A 26,868-nucleotide genomic window follows, 5' to 3' on the forward strand; every position below is an offset into this window, starting at 1 on the left:
GGACAGCAGGACCCTGGAATCCCAGCCTGGGTGGGACTCTGCTCCTGCCCCTTCCCCCTAGGCCTGGCTGGACACATGCACTGCCCCTGGGGAGGGAGCCACTTCAAGAGGGACCTTGTTCACAATTGTAATGTCATCACTATGGTTTCCCAAATCACCCTGGGGCTTTGCAGTGACAGCCAGCCAACTGAGGTCAGGGTCTCCTTGCTTGTGGTAGGAGAGGTGAATGCAGCCCAGCTTCCCTAGAGACAGGGGGGTGCCTGGAGCTCCCTTCATGCAGGGTCAGTGCACCTTCCCAAGTCACAGGCCCAAGGTCCCCGGTGGGATGGCGAGCATCCCTGGGCCTCTCCTGAACACAGCAGGCCCCAGATGCAGACTTCTGGCACCCTGGTACTTGTAGGTTCCTTCCTTGACAACGAAATACTAGGTAGGGAGTCCCTGCATGGTGCAAGCCCCCCACAGGTTGAGGCGGTGCCCAGGGGGCCAGGCAATCACAGGTTACAACTGCCTTGGCTTTGTTTTTTCAGCTTCCATAAGGATGACAGTTCTTATACCACTGTCCCTGCAATGGCACGAGGCCATCAAGGCAGGAGCCTGGGAGGAGGGAGTCGGTGGAAGACTCTGTGCACGCAGGCCCGTGTCCTGGGATTCCAGGACCCTGTGCCATTTGTCCACCTGGTGCTGACGTGCCCCTAAGCAGCGGTGTCCCTCTGATGTGGCAGCCCCAGGGGTCTGTGCAGAGAAGGGGCTGTGAGATGGCCAGGGTCAGGGTTCAGGGTCCTCAAGGGTCGAGGGGTTAAGACTTGGGGTAGGGATGCTAAGACCTGACAGGTGACAATCCTCAGCAGAACTTCCCCAGGGTACATCCCTCCAGCTGGAGAACAAGTGGGCAGAGCTGAAGAATCCCTGTGCCCAGCCCATGGGCTCATACAGAGCCGATTTTCAGGGTCTGTCTTCCTAATTGGGGGGCAACAGAATTCCTACATGAAGTCTTTTCTTTGGTCTGGGAATCCAAGTCCAGTACCTGCCCCAGCACTGTCTGCACCACAACAGCCTTGGCCCTGCCTGCAGGCTGTCCAGGTGCCTGGTCTGTGCTGGGCAGTGGTTTTCAGTGGATTCCTGGACCCTGGAGGGCCTGGTGTCCGGGGAGGGCCTTCATGGGCAAGATGGGGCAGAACAAGTGGAATCTTAACCGAATCCTGCAAACCACACTTCCCATGGGACAGGACCCTGTATGGACCCCAGGAAGACCACAGACTTTCTCAGAGAGGCAGCTGGCATCCTGGGGACTCAAGTCCCTGCGGTCAAACCACCATGCTTTACTCCCCACGTGGACTTCATTCTGGGTGGAGCCCAAGGAGCATCCCTGAAATGAAACCACCCCAAACAGGTCCAGGTCTGAGGTCCTAGCTGTCGTGGCCTCAAAGCAATGGGTGGACAGACAGAACGAAGAGTAAGAAGCGGACCCCACATAGAGTTCATCGTTCCTACAGACAGGACCCTTCTATTTCTCCCTTTCTCCTCTGGCTTGTTTACCTGATTTCTTGCTCAGTTGGTTCCTCTGAGAATTGGCCACTGAGCCGGGTAAGAGAGCAAGAGGGGCCTTGGGGTTGATACCTGAGAAAGATCAGGAGGGAGGAAGCCAAATGAGGCAGGAGACTCTCCAAGGAGCCGAGCTGGCCCAGCGGGGAGTTGGGAGCCATGGCTGCCCATGGAGGAGCCTGCATGGTGGAAAGGCCAGCTCAGCACTCTCCTCCCCAAACTCCCAATGGGCTCGGTCCTGGGGTGCTGCCACTGGTGTCTTTAGCCAACTGTCATCCTTGCAGCTCACTGGCAGGCTCTCTCCTGAAGGGGCTCAGAGCGTCACCCTGCGTGGACACTATAGCCCACCTGTCATGTCCTGAGCGCATGTAAACACCTCTGCTCACCTTTAGGGAGCAGCTCCTCCAGGTCCTGGGAATCCTCCTTTCAAGAGGACACTCAGAAGAGAGAAAACAGCGGTCAAACCACAGCCCCTGACCCACTGTAGCTGGTCCTAGGGCCAGACTGACCCACACAGCCACCCTTCAGTAGTTGCTTCTCTATGCCACACACCCTGAGACCCCCTCCATCTCAGTGGGGCCCAGATGGATGACCCAGTTGTTCCTGTTTACTTGCTGGTTGGAGGGCAGCGTATGTCTACTCATGCTCACCACACATGGGAGCACCACGTCTGCACAGATGAGCACTCGACCCCTGACCTCTAGTTAAGAAGGGGTTGGGAAGAACCATCTAGAGCAGGAATCAGGCTGGTCTCCTCCCGAGGGACCCAGTTCAGGTCAGCTCTGCACTTAAAAGGCCCTGCTGTGCAACTCAGCAGAAGGAAATGACTCCCCACTGCCGAGGAGCTGCCTCTGTGGGGGCTCACTGACCTCAACTCACCCCATCTAGGGTCAGCCTCGAGGGGACCCAGGCCACAGGTGGGGATTGCCTAGGCCACTTGGCCAGCTACCATCACTGACCACTGCACTTTCGCTCCACATCAAGTTCAGAAACTCCACACAACTCCTGCCATCTCCTTCTGAGAGGCACAACCTCACCCTCACCCCCGTCACTAATTCCAGAATATTTTCATCACCCCATAAAGATTCCTCAGGCTTTAGCAGTCACTTCTCATTCCTCCCTCTTCTGTGACCCCTGGCAATCACTAATCTACTTCCTATCTCCCTAGATTTGCCAACTCTGAACATTCTCATAAATGGAATCCTGCAATATGTGGCCTTTGGTGTCTGCCTTCTTCCACCCAGTATCACGTTTCCAAGGTCCATCCACGTTGCAGCTGTGTCAGAACTTCATTTGCTTTATGAGTGAATGAGATCCCACTGCTTGGATAGATCGCATTTGGTCATCCATTCTTCAGCTGGTGGACATCAGGGTTGTTTCCACCCTTTGACTACTGTGAATAGTCAAACCTGACCTTTGTCGGGACCACCATCAGCGGTGATGAACGTCCAGCAGAGGAGCAACATGGCCAGGGCTGGAGGGTTCTGGGGCCTGGTAAAGGTGGAATCATGAATCCTTTGGAGCAAGAACTGGATACCTACCTGCACTTGGTTAGGGTCTCAGTCCTGTTATTCTGAGCCCCACATGGACCTGGGCCAGAGTTTTCTCTTGTGTCCTTGGTGACATCTCCCAGGCACAGCAGAGCATCTTCCTGCCCTCTAGTGGAGTGGGGACCTCAGTGAGGCCTTGGACAGGTTTTCCATTCACCATAGGTCCCTCCACCCTTTTCAGCAAGAACTGTACCGGGTAGCAGTGGGAATGTTGTGGAGCCTTCTCCTTACCATACCCAGGCACACACACACACACACACACTACAGACACACCTGCTGCACAATGTAAACACAGAGAGACACATACGCAATTGTGCACATGCACACACTCAGACAGATACACAGAGACTATTATGCACACAGAGAGACATATACACACATGTGCATGTGCACACGTGTGTACATGTCTACATACGGATATACATGTGCACAAATGAACATGTAAATTTGTGTACAAATGCATACACGAATGCACACATAGACAGACAGACACATATGCAGATACACATACATGCACACACACACTTAAGCACACATCCACAGGGACAAGATGATGCCATTTGCATTTGGTGGAAAGTTCTGGGAGCAAAATGGAGGAGGAATGAGGGACAGGGAAAGCAGAGGCCACTCAGGATATTTCAGTCAGAGATCTCATCCCAATACTTCCAAGTCTCGAGGTAGGAAAGGGGCAGCAGCAGCAGAGGGAGGAGGTGGACTGCGGGCATGCATCTGAGCAAGGCCCCAGGTGGTGTGGGGAACAGAAGTGAAGGGTACAGAGGGTCAGTGAGGTCTCCCAGGGTCTCACTGGGAGCAGTGATGAGAATACAGAACACAGGAGCCAGGGTACATTTGAGAGGAAGGAGATCAATTCCGCCTGCAGGGAGAAAGGCAACTGCAATGGGAGCCGTGGGCATCCTTGTGGGGATGTTTAGAGCGGGCTGGATGCTTTGCTTGGAGTTCAGGAGGTCTGGCGGGAAAGGGGAGGTGAGGGGACGTCAGCTCCAAGGTGGGATCTGTAGCCTGGACTGGACCAACTCTCCCAGGGATGCTCGAGGGACGGGGCTTGTCGAGGATCCCTGGGGCTCGTACAATAAAGGCCAAGGCGAGGTGGAGGATACTCACAAGGAAGCCATTGTTTATCTTGCTAACTCTCAATGCAGATGTTTACTACTTCCCATTCTGATGACATTCTCCCTTCCAGATATGTTTTTTTCAGAAGGAATCAAACCCAAGAGTAATGATGGCTAATTACAAAAATTTAAGAACATCCATTCACAGGATCCAAACAATATAATCACCAACTACACGGCAAACTTGAAGGGCCTTTATGAAGGTCAGGGAGTGGCAGGATCCTGTCTCCAGGTCAGCCTAAGCCAGAGGATAAAAGGGCAGCTGGCAGGCCAGGTGAGCAGGGAACAGATATAGGGGCTCCCACTGGGCCATGCAGCCCTCCCTCCTGAAAGCATGGCTAAGTCTGCTCTCTGTGCTATGAGAAGAGGGGACCCAGTTTATTCCCACCCACACTGAAAAGGTGAGGTGAGAATATCAGTAGGGATGAGCAGTTGGCCTGTACAGGCCCCAGGTCAGCCACCTTCACTGGCTTAGAGTCTCAATTCTGTTATTCTGAGCATCAGGTGAGCTTGGGCCAGAGTTTCCTCTCGTGTCTTTGGTGATGTCTCCCGGGGAGAGCAGAGCATCTTCCTGACCACTGCCTGAGTGGGCAGTTCAGTGAGGCCTTGGACAGATTTTCATCCACCATAGGTCCCTGCCAACCCCTTACTTCTGGTGAAATTATGGGCAAGTCAGGTAGCCTTTCTAAGATGTAGTTTCTTCAGCAAAGTCATGGTTTGGAAGGAACTTTGCATATTTTAAGTCTACCTATTAATGTGAAGAATGTTGTCCCTATTATGTGCTTATATTTTGCAAGGTACTACACTGTGGTCAATATTAAAAGTCAAACACATTATTATCAAACATGTTATAAATTTCCAAAATCCATAGTGCTGTTGAAACAATATTTGAGGTCTGCAAATATCTAGATGACACCAAGTTCCCAGTCCCTACACGGGGACCATCACAGCCTCACCTCCCTGGGACCCCTCTGTGCCTCTTCTTGGTATTTTTGTGACCTGGACCGCCCTGACACTCGGCCTTGGGCTCCAGGCCTCCCTAACACCTCACCTCCCACTAAAGAGTCCAGCGTTTCTTCCCCCTCTCTGCCCATTTGTCTCCCCATGTCCACCTTTCCTCTCTGGGTGATTGTCAGCTTTCCAGCCTAACTCTTGTCCACCTGGGCCTGAGGAGACAAGTGGCCCCCTCTCTTTGCCTTTTCTCTGGTATATGCCCATGTCTGGATCTTCCCTCTCCCTCACCCATGAAAGGATTGTTTCATTCAGTCCTGAGATTTAACCTCAGCCTCTCAAGGAACGTGAGCCGCAGAAGACACAGGGATGAGGCAGGAGCTGGTGCTGGGAAACCAGATCCTGGTGGGTGGCCATGTCCAAGATCTTGGGAATAGCATGAGTATGTGTGCTCATCATCGGAACAAAACTGCACTTGATTTCAGGGGACAGAGCTTGACAATGGTAATGGTTTAGAGGATCTGGAGCCCTCAATAGTGTCAGGGCAGAGGAAGGGCCGGCAACACAGTCATAATAATTTTTATCCTATGTTCCCAAATTACCTAGTAAATGGATAGAGAGATGGTGAATAAATGGATAGTGGGTGGGTGGGTGGATGAATGGATAGTGGATGGTTGATGGAAGGACTGAAGGATGGTGGGTGGATAGTAGGTGGATGGATTGATAGTAGGTAGTGAATGTATGGTGAAAGGATGGAAGGATGGTGGATGGATGGTGGGTGGATGGATGGATGGTGGTTAGGTGGGTGATGGATGGATAGTGGATAGATGAGTAGATGGATAGATAGATCAATGTATGGAAGGATGGATAGATGTTGCATGGATGGGGGATAAATGACAGGATTTTGAATGGATAGTGGGAGGAGGGATGGATGATGGCTGCCTGGCTGGATAGTGTATAGATGAGTAGACGACTGGATGGATGGATAGATAGGGATGCATGGTGGATAAATAGGTGGATGGATGGATGGATGGATGGATGAATGGATGAATGGCTAGATGGATGGAAGGATGATGGATGGATGGATAATGGATGGATGGTGAATGAATGGATGAACAGATGAGGGATAGATGAATGGATGAATAAATGGTGGATGGATGGCTTGCGGATGTGTGCACGATGGATGGTGGGTGGATGGATGGATGGATGGATGGATGGCTAGATGGATGGATGAATGAATACCTATGAGGCAACGATTGCCAAGGCACACTTGGACACTTCTAAGGTAAGTGAGTCTAATCCAATTGAGCATCACTGTGAGCTCTATGCACATCTGCTCCATCTACTGCTCTTCCTTTCTCGTCCCTTCCTTATTCTGGATTGGGGAGATGTCCAATTCTGACAAGGTTGTGGTCCTTTCACAGTTCTCCTCTCAATGAGCTCATCAACAGCCCCTCCCCTTCAGGATATTAGGGTCTTCGCAGTTTCTGTGGAAATCTCATCGGACATTTCCCACTAGTGTCAGCTTCCTCAGCTGACGCGATGGGACGGCAGACTCAAGTGGAGGGACAACTTGCTGTTTGCCTCTCGTATCTCCATCAACCATATGATCTCTTTCCTTGTTTCACCTGACTTCACAGCCCACTTTCCTGAGCTATGGACATCTGCTCTGATATTAGTCATTTTAAAGACATCTGGGCTCAGTCCCTTCAATCTTGTTACATTTTTCTCCATAAAGCCCTTATTACCGACATCTTTTTTCCCAAGCTTTCAGGAAAATGGTATACAAAGTGCTGAGCAGGAACCATTGATATCACCAGAGTAAAGTGATGCCATCCCTGCCACCCTTCGGCTTCAGAATGAACTTCAAGGTTTTTGGAATTCAGAACGCACAACATGGGGGTGTCCCTCCCTCTCGTCCCACCCCTGAGCTCCCCAATACCAATCCTGGGGTACTGGAAACAGGCCTCATCTCCTACCTGCACATTGGAGCCAGGCAGTGGCCTGCCATATAGGTCCTATGTCTTCTAATTATTAATGTGCTGGTGTTTCTAGGACACTTCACACGATAAAGATGGTGGTGGTGTTAATGAAAATAAGGGAGAGTCACCACCATGTACTAAGAACTAATTACAGTGTGGTTCCCTGGGTAATGCTTTACTTGCCTTCTCTCATTCACAACCCGCAAAAGCCCAGTGCTGTGGGTATTTGAGGAAGTGGAGGCTTCACAGTTCTCACATGAGCTGGAAGGTGAATAGACTGATAGGCACTGGGGATCTCTGAGCCCAGAGTGCGAGCTCTGGACTGGCTTCTGCTGAGACAAAGAACAGAGGCCTCTTGTCTACAAGACAGGTGGGCAAATGGGCCAGGGGCAGCCATTGTCATCCTCTTGTACCCAGTGGGGCCCCTGGTGGACTCACCTGGCAGCTCAACTCTGTAAGCGAGATGGGCAAGGAAGAGGTTTGGGGTATTCTCCATAGCACACCAACAGCCTCTCTAGGATCCTGTTGGGAACTGTCAGCAAGACAAGAATTATGTGTCCTTAGACTAGGCCTTATGGGGGAATTGTGAAAGTCACTTAGTGAGAGGCAAAATGCTCTGTTCCTCAGGGGGAAGTGGGGCTAGTCAGGGCATTGACTGTTCCGTTAGCTCATTCCATTCAGCCTACCACATGTGCTGGGTGTTGTTTACACCATCCTGGGCACTGAAGACAAGGTAAATAAGATGAGGTCCCCACTCAAACTTTCAAAGTCTTCTTGAGTGGCAGATGGGCAAGCTTTACCCAAGAGGAATGCCAGTCCTGAAGCCTGCAACCCACAGCCTCACTGTGCTTGAGATGGGAGGACTTCACCCAGGAGTGATCTCCTGGCTGAGGTTGGGGGAGGAGGAGTTTGCAAGATTCACTGGACAGTCTCCTGACCATCCATGCTATGCAGCCACATCAGCAATGCCTGGGGACATTTGTGAGGGAGGTCACGGAGGTTCACATGCTTCAGGAGATCATGGCAGTAGAGTGTGATGAGAGGTGATGACAGGGGCTATGGGATTGAAACTATCCTTTCATTTTTTTTCAGCAAAGATGCTGCAGAACCCCAGTTCAGTGTCCTTGGTGTATTGGGGTGGGACTGACAAGGCAGGGGCTGGGCTTAATGGATAAAATGGTGGCACAACCCTGGGTTGGAAGAGGCAGGATAGGCATTGAGAGAATGAGGAGCGTGCCCTTTGGTTGACAAGTCAGTATTCACACCCTGGAAACCTTGGGATGCTTCCAATGCCAGAACAGATCTCGAAGGCAGCTCCTGTTTTCTAGGAAGGCAAGTGGATGCAAACTGTTTATAATGCCCTTTGTGGAATCATTGCCTCAAAATTCAAAATCTGGTAGTGGCCACTGGCTCAACTGCATGGATGGCCTTGGCTTCCAGGGGGCAGCACTTTTGCTGGAATGTGCCAGGTGACCACCCAGTCTGTGAATCTGGGTGAACCACCATGTGACAGACTCAGCTCCTACTGTACTGTGGAAACCTCAGATCTCTACTTGGGGAGACAGTTTTTCCTTCACTGCTCAGAGCTGTCAATCATCCTGGCTCCTCCCCACCCATAGCTCATGTTCTTTCCACACCCCATCCAAGGACCAACTTTCTCCAGTTTTCCAAAGCCCGGGCACGCCCTTCCGTGATCCCCCCTCCACCTGTGAACCTGTCTCGCTGCAGCTGGCCTCGTGCCCAGGGACAGGACAATTGTGCTTCCCCGGCCTCACAGGATCCCCACCCTCAGGGGACACAAAAGTTGCTGGTACAGAGCCTGTCACCTCCTCTTATTTCATTCAGAGACCAGGTCAGGAAGTCTCAAGTTCAGGTCACCTGTTCCTAAGCTCCTGCAGCATTTGAGAGAACTCGTGAAAACAAGCCTCCGGCAGCCTTGACTGATGACAGCGATCCTGAGGCCAGCAAAGAGACGCAGGGTGGACAGCCTCCCTGCCGGCCACCAGCCGTCTCCACTCTGCACTGCTAGGGTCTGGGCCTGCATCCCTCCTGGCCACGCAACTCCCTGCATCGGGGTTTCCCCCACGTCTGCTCTTCCTCCTTCAGGCATTAGGACCTTCCCCAACCCCACAGGCCACAAGGAGTCCAACATGGCTCTAACCCATGTCACCTCCAGGTGGCAACCCACCATCAACGTCTGGTTCATCCTGGAGAGAGACCATGGTATCGAGTGCTTCAGGGACAAGATGAATAATCAGGGCATGAAGATGATGAAGCTCTTGAGTGGGGCTCTCCACAGAGCAGGAGGCACCTTAGGGACAGTGGCATGGCCACAGAGAAGGGGCTGCCCACAAGGGCTGGCACCTCTGGCAGCTGTGCTCAGCCATTGGGCCAAACTGCACCCTATGCGCTGATCAGGGTCCCTGTGTGTGTGTGTGTTCATGTGTGTGTGTGTTCGGGTGTCTGTATAAGTCTTCACTGTCTGTCTCTTCACCATCACTGCGACTCGACCCTTCTTGGTCACTCTGCCATCCACCCAGATGATCCTTCTTACATCCTGGACCCTCAGGGCCCTGTCCACCCTCCTTCACTCAACCCCTGCCACCCACTACCCTGGCCTCACTCCACACATATAAACCTCTCCAGCATGACTGATAACCCATTTCAGGCCAACCCCTTCCAGTCGGCACCCAGTGGTGTCTTTGCAGCCCAGTCACTGTGGGCTCCCTCTCCTCACTCCTCCTCAGCCACTGGGTCTCCCCATCTGCAAACTTGGCTCCACGTTCACTCTCCTTCCCCTCCATCACGTCCTTTCTTCCTCTGCAGACACTGAGCTCCGGGACAGCCCCACGCTCCTGACCTGTAGCTCTGACCGACCCCTTCCACGGTCCTGGCCAGGTGAAATCCACCCTGGGAACCCAACTCTCTGCCTCCTCCGCATCTGCCCCCAGCCGGGAAAGGGGCAGAGGCTGGTGCAGTGAGGGCTGGTCCCACCTTCACATCACAACCACAGACTACAAGGGCCCTCAGTGCTGCCCACACCTCTCCCAGTGTCCCCAGAGGACCTCATTTCTCCCTGTTCTACATACATTTCACACATTCCTTCTCTCCTCACCATACACCCTGCCTCCCTGTGCAGGACAAATCTTCACCCCACACAAGACTCAGTGCCTGGATTGTGTGCACTATATGTGTACATGGCTTGGTGGGGCAGGATGTGGGTGTGACATACACATTGCCAGCTAGGAGGGGCCTGAGGTACAGCTTCTGAGACCCAGATTTCCCCAAGTAGAGGCCAAGCCCAGGAGGCTGGGAGAGACTGACATCCTAAGGGAGACAGAGTCCACACCAGGGGACTCTCCCTTCTCCAGGATGCACGTCTTGGGAAGGGGAATTCGTGCTCTAATGGTCCAGGCTGGGAAGACGGGGTTCCACTCAGGAGGGGCTAGGGGCTGATTCAGGGTGAGAGGGAGGAGAGTGGAGGCCCTTGGAGTCTGGGCACTGGCAGTCTGAGCCCCCTTCTCTTGATGCCCCCCCCCCAGCAAGCCATCGAATGTGGGGATGTCCCTTAAGGACAGGCTGTGGCAGAGTGGACAGAGCACGCCTGAGCCCAGGGGGTTCCATCCTATCCCATCCACAGGGTGTGATTCTCTGCTCTCCAGGACACAGGGGGCTGCCTTTCATGTGGAGTCTTCAGATAAATGAACCACCTCAGGGTCCTCAGCCACGCAAGCAGCTCCTTGGCTCAGGCTACTTCTGTCCAAAATGGAAAAACGCACAATGAAGAATATAGAAACGACCTATAATCCCACCACCGATATCCAGCTCCCTTCACGCCCAGACCTGGTCCTTTGTGTTTGAATGGGGATCAAACCGGGAAATTTGTTCTTAAATTTTCGTGGCATTTCTATTGCCCTCCTGACTCTTCAATGTCCGAGCTGAAAGGACTAACCAATTAGAGATGACCTGGTTCAGTTCCCTTCCTGTGTTTACAGATGGGCAGGAACTGAGACAGGGAAGGATGGAGGGGCCCCAGGCCTTGGACCCTTCCTCCCGCACCTCAGCATCAGCTCTGCTCTGTCCCCTCAGGCTCACCTGGAGACTGTGTCTTGACTGGATCCCCCTCCTGCTCCTCTCTCTGCCACAGGACACCATCCACCAGCTCCCTCACCTAAAGAGATAAGAACAGCAAGAACAACTATAAAAGCCGTCATTCAAGGAGTTCTTGCCCTGTGCCAGCAAGGAGATAATTATCTCACTAAGTAAGAGGAACCAAAATTAACTCATTTTACAGATGAAGAAACCAAAGCCCACACGGTTAATCAATTGGCCAGGGTCTCTCTGACATAAGAAGAGGTTAAATCCAGGATATGAACCCACATCCATAATTCTGGAGTCTTGCACTAATAACTATGCCTTGGAACTAATCAGTAAAAAAGTCTATAATCATGCGATTGGATTTGCAATTTGGAGCATAGCATCCATACCAGAAAGTATGGAAATCGTACTTGCATAGCTCCATGAATTATCCAAGGGAACACACCCGGCAACCATACTCACAAGAAACAGAAGGTGACTAAGCCTCCAGTGGCCCCCTGATACACCGATCCCAGGTCACTGCCCTCACTCGCCCAAGGGGAACCAATATTCTAACTTATGAATTTGCTTTCCTTGTCTTGGAACTGTGTTTAAACAAAATCATGCAGAGTTTCTTCTTCTATGTCTGACTTCTTTCATTATGCTTGTAAGATTCATAAATTTTCTTGAATGTGGCTGTGGTTGATTTTTATTTCTGTATACAATTCCATTTTAAAACATATAACCCATTTTATTTATCCATGCCACTGCTGATGAACATTGGGTTGTTTCCAATTTGAGGAGGTGGAAAAAACCAAAGTAGTATCTTTAAAAGTACACATTTTTGTAAGAAAGTGATTTATATATACTTTGTAAGTATGGTCATGCATCGCGTAATGACGGGGATACATTCTGAGAAATGTGTCGTAAGGCGATTTTGTCGTTGTGCAAACATCATAGAGTGCACTTACACAAACCTAGATGGAATAGCCCGCCGCACACCTCAGCTATACGGCACCAGCATCAGATACACGGTGGATCATTGACCGAAACGATGTTATATGGCACACGACTGTACTGAAAAATTTAGGGAAGAACATACGCTAAACTATTAGTAAGAGTTATCTTTGGGTGAGAGGACTTTTTTGTGCTGTCAGCATTTTCTCATTGTCTTCACTGAGTATGTATTGCTTAAATAATAACAATTTAAGTGAAATCCTACTGTGTCCCAGGTGCCCCAACAAGCGCAGGGCAGTTAGGAAGACTAGGACCCGACCAGGACCAAAATGCAGGACTTGATAGTGAGACTGGCATCCAGACCAACTCGTGTTAGGATCAGGGTGACCCGGGGCAAGTGACTTAACTTTCCCTACCTCAGTTTCCTCCTGTGTAAAATGGGGATAAGAACAGTCTCGCTCCTGTTATTATGGAAACATGTTTATGATTTATTGAGTAAAATAAAATTTAATGGGTGTAGAGTTTCACATCTAGAAGATGAAAAAGTTCTGGAGATCTATTTCACAACAATGTGAATATATTTTACTGAACTTCAAAATGCTTAAGACGGTACATTTTATAGCATGGTTTTTTTTTAACACAATAGAAGAGAAACAAATTAAACTACTTTAAAAAAGCATCCTCTCTCTCATGGGGTGGTCACGAGGACTGTTTTTGGGGAGATAACGCATATAAAAGTTCCTGGCGGGCATGATGAGCATGCTTGTTATGCTCCTCTACTCCATGCCAGGTAACTCTGCAGCAGGAGTGCTGGTGTCAGAGCTTTGCAACGAGGCAGTAATGTTATCACTACACTTTTAGCCAAAGTTCTGTTCACGAAAACACTTTTCCAAAGGTAATTGTTAACCTCAGGGGGCAAAAAAAATTCTTCGCTAGGAACAAAAGGGTGGCCGTGATGTCACTGAATAAACCACTGTGTCTGCGAGCAGCCCCTCTCTGCACAGACACGGCACAACCGAGGCAGAGGGTCAGAAGCATCCCTAAGCAAGATGATGGAGAAGGGTTGCCTTCCATCCCTCACACTGCCTTCAAATAGCCTAGGTTGAAGGGATTTTTCTGATCCCCTTATTTTTAAAAAATACACAGCCCAGGGCAATTCTCATGCCTTGGCTGCCCCATGCAGAGAGGGGAGGCTGAGTCACTGGGTCTCAGAAGCTGCGGGCTCACAGCAGGGCTTGGAAAATCAGTATCTGTCTCTGAAGTGATCCGAAGTGCTGAGACCTTTACCCCAAACGGCAGTAGGCAGACATTAGCAACAGTCTTTCACAGCCTTCGAAGATGTGGGTTTCCTTCCCAAACAGCCTCGAAAGGCAGCAACGGGAGCTATCCTCTAAGATGCAGACATCTAGAATTCGGCTGCAGAAGTGCTTTCCAGAGAATCCCAGCTCTGTCTGCAGACAGGCACAAGAGACAGCTGGACTCTGGGTGACTGTGGATGGACCTACACCTGAGCATCTCCTCTCTCAGAGAAGAGCACAGCACTGTGGCTAACAGAACACCCTAAATGCTTATCTTCGAATCTAGGTCCCGTCACTAATGACCTGTGAACCTTTGGGTATCATTCTTCCCCACTCTGTGCCTCAGTTTCCACATAACATACAGCACCTCTTACTCAACAGGGCTTGCCCTGAGGATTAGCTCAGACAAAGGAGGGGCAGGGACGCATCGGGGTTTTCTTTTAGTCACATAAGCACTCAAAGGAAGTTAGCTACTCTTCCTAAGAATGCCTAACATGCAAAAGCACAATTACTGGAAAGTGAAAATCACAAAAATTAACTTCCTGCATAATCTACTGGTTTTTAAATTTTGCCTTTTCCTGAAATAAAAGAGAATTTTGAGGAAGTCTTCAGACTCATCAAATCAGTCACAAGAAATCTGGATGAGCATTCTCTTTCTGAAAACCAGCGTTCAAATACATGGGCCCAACAGAGACTGGAGGACCAGCAATAAGTGGTATTGTGTTACTCCTCCTCGTTCCTCCAGCTCCTTCACCTCCACCCGGCAAACCCTTAAAGGGAAAGGTCTGTGGTCTTCTTCTCAGGGGAATGAGGAAAGAGCCAGACTCCTCCTCCACAGCCAGGACAGGGGCGGGACCAGGGGGATCCTGTCAGGGAAGGCTGGAGCCACAGAAAGTTCAAGAACCATACCGGAAAGTGACCTGGACCTGACAACTGACCCTGGGGCTTCACAAGCCCAAGGTCCACGAGTTCCCAAGGCTTCCCTAGAGAGAGCACCTTCAAGAGACACCTTTAACACAATACACACGCACACACACAAACGCACACACAGAGGAAGACAACGTCATTGTGTGCTAATGAGAAACCCAAAAAGTACACGAAGTATTTTTAAATACAACCTATTTTTAAACAAAACATCAAGACACTAGATTTAATAAAGGAATTTTTTTCTCCCAAAATGTGGATTTCTATAAAAACTCTTACAAAAGCATAAAAGACTGAATCACACTTAAATCTATATCGTAGGCCTTACCACAAATGAAAGGAGGAAAATGACACAGAAGCAGGATGTTCTAGAAATTCCGGGCAATCTAGTTGTTGTATTAAGACTGATGAAACACCAAATCATTTCTCCCTCTCCACTTGAAGTGAATCTGGGCAGGAAGATGAACGTACGAAACCATTTCACTTGCTATTTGAGGAATTCTCTTGTAAAATGTACAATCCCTTTACATTTTCCCAGGCAGCTGCTAGGGGTTGCTAAGGAAGTGATGGAAATAGAAAATATTCTAAGTAAATAATTAGTGATTTCTGAGGGGCAGGTTCTTTAGATATTTTTCTCAGAATTGAACAGCTCTTAGGCACAGAGACTAGACAAGTTTCCTTTCTTGCTTTCCCTCTCTCTCTCTCCCCTTTCTTTCCTTCCTTTCTTTCTGTGTTAAAGAAGAGATGCAGAGTCTCCAAGCAGTGAGCTGGCAGAGGGAGATCTGGAGCCATTCTACTTGTGCCCACCTCAGGAGAGCCACAGAAGAGGATCCGGGTCCCCCATCTCCACGCAAGCCAGCAGAACTCTCGGGATGTCTGTTTTATTCATTGGTACTTCGGTGAAAGATGACGTTTGAACAGTAGAGTCTCAAAACAGACATCTGTTGTTTTGGCACCAGCGTGCATTTCCCTTCTTTGATGACCGTCTGCTGGCTTTGCTTTGGGAAAATGCCCCCATTTCATCCTCTGTGCCCGCAGGAGAACTGCCTCCCACCTCTGCTCCAGGGAGGCAGTGCCTCAAACCCCACACCCCCTCTGGCACCAAGAACTGCTTGCTGGATGTGCACGTGACCCCTAAGGAAGCAATGAGCTACCCTGAGGCGTTAGCAGAGACTTCTGGGACAAAGATGGTACACTTTTCCTACTCCATTTGGGGCAAGAAAATTGGGCTGGCACCCGCTTATGACCACAAGGGGACAGGTTTTAAGAAAGCAGCCAACCACCTCAGAGGCAGCAGAATCCAGAAGTGGGAGATCCAGTGACACTGTTTAAGCCCTAATGAGGCCACCCCTTCCCAGGACTTCTCAGATACATAAGCCATTAAATTCTTTTTCTTTTTCTTTTCTTTGGTGAGGAAGATTGGCCTTGAGCTAACATCTGTTGCCAATCTCCCTCTTTTTACTGGAGGAAGACTGTCCCTGAGCTAACATCTATGGAATCTTCCTCTATTTTTTGTATGCACACACGGCCACAGCGTGGCTTGATGACCAGTGTGTAGGTCCGCGCCTAGGATCCGAACCTACAAACCCCAGGCCACAGAAGTGGAGCACGCCAGCTTAACCACCACGCCACCAGGCCGACCCCTAAATTCTTTTTTGATTCATGCTTATTTCAGATTTCACCTGGAATTTCCGTGTGTTATAACCAGAAGAATCCTACCCAATAGATTTCTGCAGCTAAAGCTAAGTTTCAAAACACTGGGAAAGATTTTCTTTAAAAGTGCTCTAACATACCATGACTTGGGGCAATTTCTTCCTCCTGGAGGATGAGAGGTAAAGGGACTGAAAAGAGACACAAAGCCAAGAAAATCTAGGAGCATCAAGGCCAAGAGTTGAAGGTAAACCAAAACACTAGACTTTCAACCCAGCAATTCATAAGTGAATGAGAACCAGTCAGTACGGACAGAACAAACTCTCTGTTTCACGCTAAATAAGGAAATCAGCGGTTCTGGGTGAGGTCATGCGGTTTGTTGGTTGAACCTGTCATGCGATTCTCAGAATCTAAGTGGGTAGTTTACCTATTTAATATTGGGCATATATGTTATAATAATAATTTCTAATATTAAATGTCTTAACATATATTTATGGTAACGTGGTATGTTCATTGTCCATATTCAGACAGTAACAGGAATATTCTCTCTGTATCTGAACACAAATGAAAAACTAGCTAGAAAGTGGGTAGAGAACAAAAGATACTCAACTATACTTGAGTTTGCTTTAAACATTGCTTTTGGTGTTTGTTTATTATTTACTGAAAGTGAGCCTTTCCTAAAGCGTCTTATTTTCAGGGGCAAATGTGGAGGGTTAACCTAGCTTGGAAGGAGCAAGGAGCCACACACATCCCACATCTCAGGAAAACGCCTCACTCCGGACTCAGCCTGTATCGCATCACCACCCCCTAGAGGCAGTCTACTTAAATAACAGGAACGGCTAAGAGTTACCTAAGCATCTTTTCAATTGACCACAGCAACATCGAGGTCATTTTGTGCCCCCAGATCAAAGCAAGATCTTCCGTCAAGAATGGGGGGATTAAGAACCAAGAAATTAAGACACCAGAACGTTGGGTTGGGGTAGTGTAACTGGGGAACGTAGGCAAATATTAATGGCAATATTGTGTTTACCAGCATTTTCCAATGAGTGGAGCTCTTTCTTAGCACCAAGAATGTACAAGGGGAGTCCAGACAGTACAAGAAAAAGCCATATTGAGGAGGGAGGGACAGCCCAGCAGAGGCTCGAATGAAGGAGGGATGCAAGCCAAGAAATTATCTAAGGAAAAAGCATTAAAGGCAGAGCGGGCAACAAGTGCAAAGGTCCTGAGGCAGGGCCATGTTTGGCTTCTCAGATGCAGCAAGGAAGCTAATGCGGCTCAAGGAGAGGAGCACAGAGAAGATGACAAGTGAATGTGGCTGAAGAGGTTGGCAGGGTCAGATCCTGTAGGGCCTTGTAGATCATGGCCAGGACTTAGAAGTTTTCTCTAGGTTGACAACAAGCCATTGGAAAATTTAAATTAGGAGAGTGATGTGGCCTGCTTTATGTTCTAAAAGGATCACTTCCCCCAGCCACTGTGTGGAGAGCAGATTACAGAGGGCAAGAAAGTCAGCGGAACAAGAACAGAAGTCGGCTGCAGCAGCCTGGGCGAGGGATGAGGGGGTACCAAGGCAGGTGGTGCCAAATAAATAGATACACAGAGAAAGAGATATCTACTGATAGCTACCGACACACACATATACATAGACATGTATGGACATGCACGTCTATCTCCACCACAACAACACACTTATAGTATGATATAGTCTTTACAATGATTGAAGAAAATTATTTTTCACATAAAAAATCAATATAGGCAAATACATCTATATGGAAAAAGAAAAAATAAAGAAACTTGCAGGAATAATACTCACGACTGAAGTTTAGAAGATACCAAACTCTTGATATCAAAATACACACTATCAGAGCTTTGGGTAAATTTTATGTGTGCTCCTAAAATATCCTGTGACCTCCTAAAATAGTTCTGTGTTCCAACTGCAAAAAATAATTAAAAAAATACCTCGTCAATTTATTTCACCCTGCCAATTGGATTGACTTCGGATAGAAGAGCATAATGAAATACAGTATGACCACATCCTTGCGTGAGTTACTGTAGCAGACAGCTGACTGTCCCCAGACTCGTTCTCTCCTCCTTCCTGGGCACACAGACACTCAGTAAGTTCCCCAGAGTCCTCTGCAGCTGGAGGTGGCCATGCAACGAAGTCTCCCCAGCAGAAGGAGAGCGGAAGTTATGAGCGTCACTACTGCCTCACCTGCTGAAGAGGAATCCGCTCCCGGCCTTCTGCCCTCGCTGCTTCACGGTGGCTGCAATGCAGACAGGGTGCAGTCCCAGCTCCCATCACGCAGCAGAGAAAACTCTCTAAGGCAGGGGTTCTCGATCAGAGGGAGTTTTGGACCCCAGGGGACATTTGGTAACGTCTGGAGACATTTTTGGTTACTAAAACTGGGGGAGGGCCTAACTACTAGTGTCTGGCGGGGTAGAGGCCAGAGAGGCTGCTAAACATCTTACAATGCACAGGACAGCCCCCCGCAACAAAGACTTTCCTGGCCCCAAGTGTCACTGATGCCGAAGTGGAACCACCTTGCCGTTAGGCCATTTTTCTCAAACTTCGTGCATAATAATTACCCAAGTATTGTCTTAAAACATAAATTCTGCTTCAGAAAGTCTGGGATGGGATCTGAGATTCTGCTTTTCTAACAAGTTCCCTGGGGGGCTCTGGACGGCAGAGCAACCAGATGGGAAGAACAGAACGTGGGTCTCTGAACGGTCTCCTGGAGCACAGCTGCCCCCGCAAGACTGGCTGGAGTGCTCATGCACGGCTGCTGTTCAAACACACACGCCTGCACTCACTGTGGTCAGCTTGGGTCTCTCAGAGTGGCTGGTCGCCACGCAGCCCTGACTGCTACAAACTGTGAATATCAACTTTTGTTGCGTAGTAGAAAAATCATCGTCTGTCTTACGGAAGCCACTGTGTTGGGGTCTCTTTGTTTTCACCCTAACTCGTACAGTTACCATCTGCAAATATTGGATGGGTACATCTTTTGCGCTGTTTGGCGAGAGAACTAAACAGCCCCAGAGGGGGTATTTTCCAGAAAGGGAGACGAAGCAAAGGGAAGAAATGGAATGAGATGGAGACCGTTCGAGCTATCTGAGTAGAGCGTACTGCTGCTGTAACAAATGACCATTCACCGATGGCTTAACTGTTCTGGACGCCAGAACCCTGACACGGGTCTCCACGGGCTAAAATCAAAGTGTCCACACGCTGCGTTCCTCTGGAGGCTCTAAGCAAGGATGGATTTCCTTCCCTGTTCCCTAGCTTCTAGAAGCTTCCTGAATTCCTTGGCTCATGACCCCTTCCTCTATCTTCGAAGCCAGCAACAGCAGGTTAAGCCCCTCTCATGCTGCCATCCCTCTGACTCTCGCTCCGTGCCTCCCTCTTCCACTTAAAAGGACCCCTGGGATCACACTGGGCCCATCCAGACAATCCAGGATTATCTCCCATCTCAAGGTTAGCTGTCTAGAAATCATAATTCCATGTGCAACCTTAATTCCCCTTTGCCACATAATCTAGCATATTCACAGTTTCCAGAAATTAGGACGTGGTTATGGGGGGGGGGCATTATTCTGCCTTCTATAGGTGAGAAAGTAGGTTAGTCAGGCAGCCAGAAGGTAAGAAGTTAATATGCCAACCTGGAAAAGAGACAGGGTGCAGAGAAAAATGAAATGATAGGTCATTTGAGAGTAAAATGGAAGAATCTCCTGGTCACTCCCAAAGTTCGGGAGCCGCAGCGCAATCCTAAGAAGCAAGTGTACCCCACCGCTCTGTACGTTTTCAGTACAAAAGAATGACGCATCAGTGGTCCTGAGCTGGGTGAAAGAGTGATGCAGACAGAGGTTCTCCAGAATTCCGGGATCTTTATGCAGTCTGCCCTAACGATGTTTGATATCCATAGTGTGTAATAGTTTCTGTAAATTAAGCTTCTTAATCTAACTTTATGATAAGAATGCTCATCCTGTATTTCAGGTACTCCCTGGAGGGCAATATTCCAGAAAACCAGTTACCTGGGGGAATTCACGAAAACGTGCATGGATTAATAACAACTAACAGACGTAGACAAAGCAGATCCCAGCACAGCATCATCATTCTATCCTTGCAAAAGCACCATGGAATTATTAGAGGCTGGTACTCCCATTTGAGAGATAAGAAAACAAAAGCTCAAAGGCTGAACACTTATCTATGTGCACAAGGCAAGGTAGACACAGAACTCAGACTCAAAGCCTTAATTCTGACTTCAGGTTCAGCTTTTTCTTTCAAAACACAACATGGCTCCAAACAGTCCAACTGCCCTGTGACAGAGGCGCTCAGGCAGTTAGGCTCAAATACTTCCTCAGCTCCAGCGACTCCCAACCCTCCAGCCCCCTGCAGAAGGCTCAGCCAGGAGGCACCGGGAAGGGTGCCCCTGTACCTACAGTGAGTGACATATCAAACACGGGCCTCAGCGTAATGTTTTGATTGTTAAATGCCAACTATGTAATTTCGATAACGCATTTAGAGAAACATAATCCACTCTTAGAGCATAACGGTCTATCGGGAGTAATTGAACTCTTCTAAAACTTCGGCAGCATCAGCAACAAAGGCCAGGAACCAAAAGCCACGTGTTACAGTGAAGACACCTGGCTTGTGCCAGCCTGCTGTGTGACGCTGGGACTCCTGCCCGCCCTTCCAGGTCACATTCACTTTCTGTGTAACACTGGGATAAGAAAGTCTCGACTTCACGAGGCTGCAGTGAGGAATAAAGGAGGTGATGTCCTGTGCGGTAGGCAGCTTGTGGGAGACTGCTGAGCCCACATGGTTTGTTTGAGTGGGTTTCTCTTTCTTGTACCCAAAATAGTCTTGCAAAAATAGGACGTGAAAGAGCTGACAACAATTCTTAGCCAGAGTTCCCAAGAAACGTTAGTGTCATTTCTTTTCAGAAGCCTGGAGTTTTGCAAGAAAAGTTAGCACACAACAGGCCCTCCTTCCATTCAATAATTCATTGATTCAGAATTAGTGATTAATAAACTACCATGACTGAGTGCCTGCTGGGTGCTAAGCACTGTTCTGGGCACCGGCAAGGAACGAGATGGACAAGACCCCCACTCTCATGTAATCTGCCTTCTGGTGAGGAAGAAGTAACTAAGTAGCATGATTTTGGAAAGCAGTAAATGCTCTGAAGAAAATAAAACAGCGTCACAAGCTCAGACGTGGAAAAGGGTCTTTAAATTAGGTAACTGGGAGAGGTATTTTCCAGGAGCTGAAATTTGAGCCGACACCTGAAGGACAGATAAGGAGCCTAGGGTAGTTTAAGGATCTGGGACCGAGTATTTCAGGAGAAGGGAACAGTGGGAATGAGCCTGGTCCCAGAATGGAAGCCAGTGCCACAGTTTGCTGCTGGGTCCAGACCGCCTCAATTAGCCCATCTGGTAGGCAAGCAGTCCATCTGCATGCGGAAAATCACAAGCTCCTAGCAGGGAACGCCAGCAGTGATTATTCACTCCCGTGATGCTGGAAGACACCACCTCCAGTGGGAAAGAGATTTGAAACAAATAAAAGGAAATGCTGCATGTTTGTGACCAAACACCTGGGTCTGAATCTCAACTCCACATTTCGAGCAAGTTACTTGACCTCTCTGTGCCTCAGCTCCCTCGCCTGTAAAATCACAGCGCCTATCTCGCCAGGTCCTCTGAAGACTGAATGACTCCACTGCTTGGAGCAGAGCCTGGTGCACACACAGGAATACAATATGTGTCTATCACCATGCTGTCACCACCACCACCACCATTACTCTTTCCCATCCACACCGTCATCTCCCTGTCCCACTGAGAATAACCATCACTTGTCCCTGACTGGACTTTTGCTTTGCAGCAACAGGAGTGCATGTAAATTTACTGATTTACACCAATTCAACTATTAATCCACATCTTGGCACAGTCCTACCACCCCTGAATTTGGGATAGAAAACAATCAGCACCCACCGCACTGTTTATGAATCTAAACAGTAACAGCTGTCTTACCATCTTCTCCGTAATGTGGAAAGTAAGGGAATTCTATAAATGAAGTACAACATTTTCGCCACGTTCATATAACCAATACTTTCAGACCACTCTCAAACACACCCTCAACTTAGCAGCAAAGAACTCTAATCAAAGGAGGAGGGAGGGGGGAGGGAGGAGGGAAGAGCCAGGGACAAGATGAGAGGGATGGAGGGAGGGAGGGGGGAGGGAGAAGGGAAGAGCCAGGGACAGGATGAGAGGGAGGGAGGGAAGGAGGGAGGAGGAAAGAGCCAGGGACAAGATGAGAGGGAGGGAGGGAGGAGGGAAGAGCCAGGGAGAGGATGAGAGGGAGGGAGGGAGGGAGGGAGGGAGGGGGGAGGGAGAAGGGAAGAGCCAGGGACAAGATGGGAGGGAGGGAGGGAGGAGGGAGGGAGAAGGGAAGAGCCAGGGAAAGATGAGAGGGAGGGAGGGAGGGAGGGGGGAGGGAGGAGGGAAGAGCCAGGGACAGGATGAGAGGGAGGGAGGGAGGGAGGGAGGGGGGAGGGAGAAGGGAAGAGCCAGGGACAAGATGAGAGGGAGGGAGGGAGGAGGGGGGAGGGATGGAAAAAAGACATGCTAGCCAAGAGAAAGAGGTCACTTTCCATTTACTCCTCTTTCTTTGATGCCCCTCCATAAAGTACTAAAATTTGGTTCTTACAAGTCCCTTGCAACTTTTGCTAAATATATTTCAAGTTATTCTGTTTGGTTGGCTGGTTCTATAAATAGAATATTTTCTCTCATTATATTTCCAAAATGGTTCGGGTAGGCATATAGGAAAACTACAGATTTTGCATAGTAATTTCCTCATCAATGCCCTTAATGAACCCTATTATTGTTTCTAATAGATTCATGGGGGGATTGGTTATCTTAGATTTTCCAAAAGAAATGAAATTACTGGCAAATGCTGATAATTCTACCTCCCCCTTTCTTATTCTTTTTTGTATCTAACTGCATCATCTATTAATTACTGAGCAATGGTAAATAATAGTGATGATAATGGGCATTCTAGTCTTGCTCTGGATTTAATGGCAATGTTTCTAGTATTACACCATTAAAGATGATGCTGGCTTTGGGGAAGATCCCATTTTATTAGGAGGTGTTCTAAAAATTAGAGATAGATGCTAATTTAATCACATGCCTTTTAGCATCCATCAAATAAATCATAGAATTTTTCTCATTTACCCGTACTAAGAATAAGCCAAATTATTAGATTTCCTAAGATTGAACCATCCTTCCATTCCTGGAATAAACCCCACTGTGTCAGGACTTTTATTACTTTGTGAGGTAACCATTCACTTGTCCGTTTCTCCACTCTGCAGGCTCTTTCAGGTCACCGGCCATGACTGATTCATGTCTGCCCCAGCACAAAGTTGACAGTCAATACATGGTTAATGAATAAATAAATGAATGAATAACTAAAATAACAAGTGCATGGAACCTCCCAATATTAACCCTTTGTCCCTCTTTCTGGGTTAAAATACTCAGAGAGATCATACACCTGTCCCAAGTAGATCTTTATAGGTTTAATAAACATGTGGCTAGACTGGTCCCCACTTCTAGCAACAGAACCCTTGAACACCTCATCTTCATGGGGAAACTATTCCCTATGGTCTCAGTGGGACTAGCCCTGGTTGCTTACTCCCCCCACCACTCCAGGCCAAAGGGGTGGCTACATCAGCCAGGCCCGATGAGGGTACTACACAACGACAGCTTTAGGAATGAGCACATGACCCAACCTGGACCACAGGCATCTCCAGGAATTTCTTGCAGAAGCTCTTAAGAAAAGTTTTTTCAAAATCACTTATCTACCCTAAGTTTCATGTAGCCTCATTATTAGTTATCTCAGTGATCAGACATCACAAATGTGAACTTACATTTATAAGTAAAGTACTTTGTTCAGTGTGCCCAGACATCTTTAGATCAGCAAAACTGTACTCATGAAAATATGGGTCTACGCTTCTCCTTTGGAGGCAATCCATCACGGAATCTTCTTGGCCTTCGGGAACTCAGCTTTGCTTGAATGTGTGCTCATTTCATATGGGCCTTTGTGGTGGAGCCGTCTGTGTTTTAATGGAGAAGTTATTTTCTTCTCTATGGTTTACTACTGCTTTTGGTTGAGGGTATTTTTACGTGAATAGAGCTAGCTGAAAATTTTCAAGAGACCAAGAAAAGAGACTATAAAATTTAGAAAATTTTATATTTCTGGAATTTGCAATAGCATTTACAATTCAACACAATGCAGAGGAAAACAATACACTAGAGACTTCCGTAATGGGGTTTAACAATTCTGTAATTTGGGGGAAAGCATAAACCTCTCAATTTAAAAAAAATGTATTACTTCCAAAAGAATTAAATAAACATATAATGTTTGTCTCGGGTTGCTGCTTACCATCTTGCCTAAAATGTAGTGAGATAATCTATCTGAGAATGAGGCAAGGTAGAGACAAACCCGGCAAAGAATGGAAAGAGACAGAGACCTTGTCAAATCACTCACGCCCCTGGATTCAGCTTTTCCTGAAGCCACTTACCCCACAGACTTCCTAATTACATAAGCCAATAAAGCATCTTTTTTTTGTTTATAATAATTTAAGCTCAATTTCTATCATTCACAACCAAAAAAGTATTGCCTAATTGATGTGCTGCTTTGTTTCCCTGTAAATATGCTTTACACATTCTTAAATAAAGATTGAAAAAAAAAAAAGTAAAGGTAGGCAACCCTAACTAGTGAGTGTTAAGAAAAAAAAAAATCAACCGCTTGCTTTTAATGAATGGCAAGATGGGCTGAAAAGCTCCCTTAGTGAATTATAATTTCAGACTGAAATTCCCAAGACAGTTACAGAGGAGCTTGTCAAACCGCAGAGACCAATGGAATCAAGAGATTACTTGAAAGATCGTTGGTTCAATCAGTTTCAGAAATAGCATCCATTATGCAAACCCAAAACCTTTAAAACTTTCTAACGTACAACCCTGGCAATCTCTCATTCACCTAAAGTCTCAAGGCCCCTCTCCTGACTCAATTTAAAACTAAAAATGCCTGGTATGATTTACAAAAGTTAAAATAATTAAGTCATGTTATGATGGCTGGAGAACTCCAGGGAAAGTGGCCAAATAGCAACGTAGGGAGTTTGGCGGGGTCTGCCAGAACAGTCCTACCTTCTCCAGTGCCTTCAGCTCTGCAGAAAAATGGAAGGCAAAGCATGCCCTCAGCATTCTAAATGCCTCAGTCTCTCTCCACTGCAAGCGGCCTCCTTCCTACAGTGGGCTCAAGAAAATATGAGAAGGAAAGCCCCGAGAGCCTGCCCCCTTCCATCCCCCGTCCCCTTAGTGGAGAAGGCTGGCTGCAGGTACCCCAGGAAATCAGACTCTTCTCCTCCTTCGGCTCATGTCACAGTAGACCCAATTCTGGAATCGGTTTGGATTATTCTCTGGAGAGCTACTTAAGATCTGCTTCAGGGTTTGAGATCCCTCATTCAGACATAATCTTGAAATGAAAGATGATTTGCTAATGAAAAATGCATTACAGCTTTCTCTGTAGGGCCTTCTGTACTGATAGGCAAGATAAAAGGAAGGAATTGAAGGAAAATGAAGGAGAAATGCAAAGGAAAAGGAAAATTAGGAAAGAGAGAGAGGAGAGAAGGAGAAGAAGAAATTTATCATGTCATACACTCTGCGTGGGGGCACTTTTTAAGGGCCACTTCATTTCACCCTCACATAATCACTTACAAGTAAGTAACATTGAGCCCATTCTGCAGACAAAAAACTGGAGGCTTGGTGATATTAAGTAACTTGTCTAAGGTCACACAAGGAGGATGCAGTGGATTCTGACTCAGAGATACAAAAACTGGCTCCAAATAATGTTGCTCCTACAGTGCTCTCCTGCTTCCTCTGAAGGGTCTAACACAGACGTCTGCTCCAGAACCAAAGCATTTTAGTGGGCGAATGGGCCCTACGGAGACAATATAACCTCATCAGAAAAGAAACAGGGATTTAAAAAAAAAAGATGAAAAGAAAAGAAAAGGAGAGAAAGAAACAATTTAATATAAGTAACCCAACGCCCAACAGAACTAGGATGGGGCAAGGCAAAGCCAGAACTCAATTTTTCTAACTCTCAGGTCTTACTCAATCCACCTGACCAGACCCTATTACATAAGTACAGTTTATCAATATGGATCAAATAGGGGACTGCCTCGTTAATGAGTGAAAAGCTGAAAATTTTCTCAACTTATGGAAAATGTTCATTGGGAACAAATGGGAAATTTATTGGGGAATTGTCTTTTTCTGCCTCGATGTTCCTCTTTCTACCCAGCTCCTTTTGCTGTTGTTGCAATGTATCTGGGAGGTATTTGCCCCATGCTCTTGCAACATCTGCAAAGGGGGAAAACTGTAACCTAAAACAGCACACAGAAGCCACAATTCTGACAACCACAAAGGGTACGGGTGTGCCAGTTACTTTCCAAAATGAGTTTAAGCCAGAGCCACAGACTGGTAGCCGGCTGGCTGTACCGAGCCCACAGGTGGGTTTTGTTTGTCTGCAGTGCTGGCCCACACTGCGCTCGGAAGAAATTTCCATCTGTTGCCAGCATTAAACACCAGATAATTTCACATCAAAAACTGGATTTCCAGTTTCTCTTACCAACTGGAAGATCTGATAACCCTGATGCCACATTTGCACGTGGAAAAGAGTAGCTGCCCCTTTAGACAGAGCTTGTGCGTCCCAGTTTCTCCCCACCTGGTCTGTTTCACTCATTTATACAATCGCTGTGGGCCCAGAAGGCAT

At 47.9% G+C, this 26,868-nt stretch overlaps 1 pseudogene; it reads right to left on the reverse strand.

Annotated features, from left to right (window-relative positions):
• Positions 1-3,638: 3,638 nt before the first annotated feature.
• LOC138922121 (heparan sulfate glucosamine 3-O-sulfotransferase 4-like) overlaps positions 3,639-26,868 on the reverse strand; it is an 80,107-nt pseudogene continuing 56,877 nt past the window's right edge.

The sequence above is a fragment of the Equus caballus genome, unplaced genomic scaffold (genome assembly GCF_041296265.1).
Source record: "Equus caballus isolate H_3958 breed thoroughbred unplaced genomic scaffold, TB-T2T haplotype2-0000451, whole genome shotgun sequence".
Lineage (NCBI taxonomy): Eukaryota > Metazoa > Chordata > Mammalia > Perissodactyla > Equidae > Equus > Equus caballus.